The following is a 5740-nucleotide window of genomic DNA, read 5'->3' as shown; positions in this document are numbered from 1 at the left end:
TATCAAAACATCAAATCTTACAGCCATACTCGTGAAGGGTCCAAATTACCCCCGGGCGATTCTATCCGAATCACCCGGGGGCTCGGGGGCTACACCCGACGGGTGTGCTCGCGCGCTCCCTCTAGCGAATCGATATACCCCCTAGGGCGATTCTATCCGAATCACCCGGGGGCTCGACCTCTGGTGAATCGAAATACCCCTGGGCGATTCTATTCGAATCACCCAGGGGCTCGGGGGCTACACCTGTCGGGTGCGCTCGCGCGCACCCTCTAGCAAGTCAAATCACCCCTCGGGCGATTCCATCTGAATCACCCGGGGGCTCAAGGGCTACTGTTAGGGACCTAATATTGGGGTACCCAAAGAGGAGTTAATAACCATCGGACGTTAATGGTTCCAAACAGACAAAAACACAACTACACTTCTTGCCTAAACGACTGAAGATTGGCTCCGTCTCGCCCGACATACCGGGCTGGCTTCGCCTCGCCCGATGTCTGAGGGTAGGCTCTGCCTCGCTCGACGTCCGAGGGCAGGCTCCGCCTCGCCCGACGTCCTAGGCTGGCTCCGCCTCCCCTGACGTCTGAGGGCAGGCTCTGCCTCGCCCGACATCTAGGGGCAAGCTCCGCCTCGGCCAACGTCCGAGGGTAGGGCTCCGCCTCGCCCAACGTTCGAGGGCAGGGCTCCGCCTCGCCTGACGTCCTGGGCTGACTCTGCCTCGCCCGACATCCAACGGCTGGGCTCTGCCTCGCCTGACCCCCGAGGGTTAGACTCCGCCTCGCCCGACGTCTGAGGGCAGGCTCCGCCTCGCTCGATGACCGAGGGCGGGCTCCGTCTCGCCCAACATCTGTGCCTTGATCCTTCATAATGATGAGCACAGGGTAAGACAGGACACTCAAGTCAACCGCAGTACCAGGGACCATACCCTGCACGCCTGCGGGCAAGTACTGTCAGGATATGACGAGATGGGCGCTTTAAGCCCTTCCAAGCATGACAGAGCCCGAACAGTGTTGTAGGTGTCGACTTTTGTCTTACAGTGTTGTGGGCGCCGCCATCAGCCCTCGAACGTTGATCCTGACATAAGCATACGACAACCACTACAATCTAGGAGGGAACTCACATCATCTATAGTAATAGACATATGGTCACTTCCCCGTCTGCTCCCCGTAGGGTCACAGCTCGGCACCCTGGCACGCCGCACCGTCCACCGAAGTAGGATGGGATGTAACCACTTGCTGAACGAAGCCAGAGCACGGCTCTATCAGGATCAGTGAACATGCTATCCCTAGCACCGTCCGCCATGTCAGCAGGGCGGGCTCAAGGGAAAAGGAAGACCCGACACCTTCGAAGGACCTTCTCTACCTCTGGTTTTTCCTCTTTCTCCCATCTGTAATCTCTGCTCTCCCTTGGTCTATAAAAGGGAGGACAGGGCACCCCACTAAGAGGACGGATCAATTTCACACACAACACATCACGCAACACACAGCCAAGCAGCAACCAAGCTCTTGACATCCTTTCGATCTTTCCATCAGAGACTTGGGATCTATCCCTTTCTCGACCATTTGTACCCCATACTATGAATCTTTTTTAGTGCTAATAACACGAGCAGCAGCAAACTGGATGTAGGGACATTCTGCTCGAACCAGTATAAACCTTGTGTCCTTTAGTACACCATCCGGGCCTAACGCGCAACAAATATAAATTTACTAGTTGGTGTTTATTCGAAACACCGACACAAGCTCAAGTAGAACTTGGATCCACCAAGGTACAAGCCGTAGAGAGAGCACCGACAGGCCAGCATCTACTCCAAACTCTTCCCTCACTCTCTATCTCACTATTATTTACAAGACTAGATCCTTTGGAGGACTAATCTTCTTTTTATAGCTGGCTCCGATTCTCATGATATGAATTAGGGTTTTAGGATGGCTCCAGAGAGAATGACAGGGGCTAGTATATATAGGCCGGAGCGTCAACAGGAGCTCTTGATCAAACCGACTATTTTGGGGATGGAGGAAGTATCCAAGATCGATGTCCTAGCACCACGCACACCAGTAGCATGCCAGGTAGCGTGCCGTGCATTGCACTGCATGCGGCATCAGGTGGATATGGATGTATAGGGCGCATGCACGACGATCGACACCCAACAGTGCTGTTGTTGCCAAGGGCCAGCCGGCCGAGGCACACAGTACTCTTGGCTCCAATTTTCCGACGACCCCATGATGGTGGTGACGTTTGCCGGCGCGGCTACGATGCCCAACGCCCCTAGCTACAATGCTATTTCATTTTTCCACAGGCGGTCTAAAGGAATTAAGAGAGATGGCCTGGTTCCATGCCTAAAAAAGAGAGAGAGACGGCCTAGGCACCCGTCTCTGTGCATATCACTGTTAAGGAGATTATCAGAGGCGGTTGTATTTGCCCGTCTCTGAAAATAATAAAAAAAACATCCTGTCGAGGCTGCAGGGCTTCACCCTGCCATCCACCTTGCAATGACACACCGTCGTAGCTGGAAGCTGTCATCGTGAGTCGGGGGAGCTGCCTCGCCGTTGACCGCTTGTTGGATCCCACCACCTTCGCTGTTGGGGTATAGCATGCATCCATGAACTGCTCAACCTGTGCTCGCGCGTCCCCACCGTCGCATATGCAGCCGCCCTTAGTTAGCCTGGCCGCAGCTCCCTTCGATTTGTTGGGATTGGTGTACAAGATGGAGGCTTTGATGATTGGGTTCACCTTCTTGCCATCTATTTTGCTTTCCTTCTTGACTTGCTTGCATTTAAAGGACTTGGAGCATTTTTGATGACACACTTCAAGCATGTCATCTTGGGTGTGGGGGGGGGGGGGGGGGGGGGGGGGGGGGGTTAGTTGGACACCATTCATGGTTTGCTTGCACTTGAAGTTGTCCACTTCCTTCTTGAGCCTCTCCACCGCTTGCATGATCTTTTCATTCTCCTCTGCAATGAAGTTATCACATGTTTCTACAAGAACTTTATCAACACAAACTTCATTGCAAGTGGTTAGATCACAAAAAGCGAAGGCATTACCTTAGAGATAGGAATTTAAGAAGAGGTAGATTGATCCATGCACAAAGAGGCTTACTTGCATTAAGGCTCTCCAATTTTGATTTAAACTCAGAATATTCCTTGTCTAGCAAAGTGAATTTGTTAAGCAATGACTTATAATGAGTGACAAAGGTAGCATTGAATTCTTCAATTGCTTTTAAGGGCCTTAATTTCCATAGATTGCCTTTTTAAAAGCCTCTCTTGATTAGGAAAAGTCAATTAAGTTCTCTTCATCATCACTAGAGCTTATAGCAGCCATGACACATGAGGCATGTTGGTGATGACTTGGCAAAGAGGCTTGTCTTGGAGGAGTGGGTGGTGAAGTTCTTGCTTGACACATCATGAGAACTTGAGCTTGAATCTTCATTGCTCATCCTTTCTTGAATTACCAGCAAGGCCTCTTGCCTCCTTTTTGGCTCCTTTGGCCTTCTCTTGACCTCAACACCCCAACACTTAAGGTAATCAGTTGAGTACCCCATCTTCCAAAGTGTCTGTACATGGTATGCAATTTCCTTGGCCCGGGCTTTAACTTCTCTTGAGCACTCATATTCACTTGAGGAGCTTAAGGTTTCTTCTTCACCATTTCTCTCTTCTTCTTCTTCACTTGATCTGGGTTCTTGCCGCCTTGGCTTGATCGTGGACGGTGGACACGTTGAGCAGATGGCAAGAACAACATGCCATGGACCGCGTATACGGTGCGTGGACCGCTGACGATTGAAATAAATTAGGAGGCGGACGGCGCATGCGCAGGTGGGTGGTGGAGGGGGCGACGTCGCGCTCTTGACGAGCTACGGCGGTGGCAGCTTTCCACCAATGGTGAGTAGAGACTTAATTTGAATGACAAGGCTCGACTTTTGGGGCTCTAGCAAATTTTGATTGAAAAATGTGTATTCGTTGATTGACATACCATGCTGAGGTAAAATTCTTCTCACCGTTTTTGAGTTTGTAGAGGCTTGGAGGTGATCCAGTTATATGCCGATCCATTGACAGCGAGTAGGATGCTGACAAAATGTATTTTCTTCGTGTCTGTAATCGGTAGTGGGATGAAATGTACTACGACAATAAGCACATGCTGACCATTTAATCCTACATTTATTCTTTTTCTAAGTAGCGTGGTAATTTCTATTCCCTGTGAGCGAACCTTGAGGTTTATTTTGTTGGTCAAATACTAAGGTAATTTATATACTACATAACCCTCTAGAAATAGTCATTTACTGTTTTGACCCGTGACAACTTCATCACAAATCCAAATAAATTTGCATTTCCCCCGGCCCCACTCTACTCCGGAGGAGTTTCTAAAATCACCATATATATACAACCTGTACATTTTCTAGCAACTTGTGGGAGACGTGAAACGATCTGTCGTTCTACGCCAATCCGGTAAGGAGTAGGACTGTACCGGTTCCTGTTGTGTCTTGACTTCATCACTTCATTTTGAGGCTAGCAACAATATGTCGCCCATGTTATCTCGATCACACGTCTGCACAAGTTGCTAGAAAACCCTAGTGGGAGATGGTAGAAAACGACCATGGCTGGTTCAGGCCTTTTGCCCGTAGATTCAGAGAATCTTCGCACACTCCTGTCATCTTCCAATGCTTTTATATATTGGTTATTGGCACCGTACCGCGGCCGCCGCGGCTCAGAAAATTTCCAGCTGGCCCAAGTTTGATAGCGAGGTCCACTGAGATCGGTGACTGATGTGGCGTCCTCTCCGACATTGCAGCTCGCTTTCTAGACTTTCCTTTGCCTCGTTTCAGGCTTTCAACCTTGGTATATGCTTTGTTTCCTGCCGCTGAAAGCTGGACTGAACAACACTCCTGTCCTGGGCAGGAAATGAAATGATTGTAGTCACCAGCAGCTCTCGTCGGCCGCCGCCTGAATAAGGGTTGACACTAACAAAGTGGACTTCATATGCATGGGACGGCCAGCTGATGCTTTGGTGTATACTGACACCATTGGTGCTAACCTTGGAAAGCTTTATCTTGCCAAGGTCCAAATACCCAACATTAGTGGGATGGTAAAACAAAAATAAAATAACTAATCTTGGAACGAATAATGCAATTCATACTTAACCAGTTAAACATGCATGATGCATTGGCCAACAGCTTCTTAAAAGGCACACGTCGTACTACTCAATGATGAGTGGCATGCACATTGTTTGGTCGGGAGCTAGGCTCCACAAATTGATTCTTCTTACTCTCTCTAATCGCAAATGAGTGGTCTTTTGATCACTCACAAAAGTCTCAATATGAGTTTTCAACACAAAGTCTCAGTATAACTCTGGCGATTACTTTTTTTAGTTATAATATATTTTTAACATTTATATAGAAAAAACATACTATTTTAAAACCACTCTTTATCAATATGAATAAAGATATTTGGAAAGAAAATATAACGGCGTTACGAATAGAAAACGAAATGCAGAGCATTGGTCAGGGTGGCGGTAGTCCTTGACGAATGGCGCTGCAACATCTAGTGCTGTGTTGGCGGCGCTACTTTGGTGTGGCAGCGTTAGGCCAGTCTCAGTGGAGGGTTTCATCTCCCAGTTTTCAACACATCTATATTTTGGAAATAGTGCAGAAGAGTTTCATCCCCATGAAACTCTCTCTACTCCCATGAAACTTTTATCTTCTCTCTCTTCATCAAGACAGTGCCATGTTAGCATATTTAATGCCCATAAAATTGTATGA

Source organism: Miscanthus floridulus, chromosome 4 (genome assembly GCF_019320115.1).
Source record: "Miscanthus floridulus cultivar M001 chromosome 4, ASM1932011v1, whole genome shotgun sequence".
Lineage (NCBI taxonomy): Eukaryota > Viridiplantae > Streptophyta > Magnoliopsida > Poales > Poaceae > Miscanthus > Miscanthus floridulus.
Note: the sequence above shows the minus strand (reverse complement) of the source record.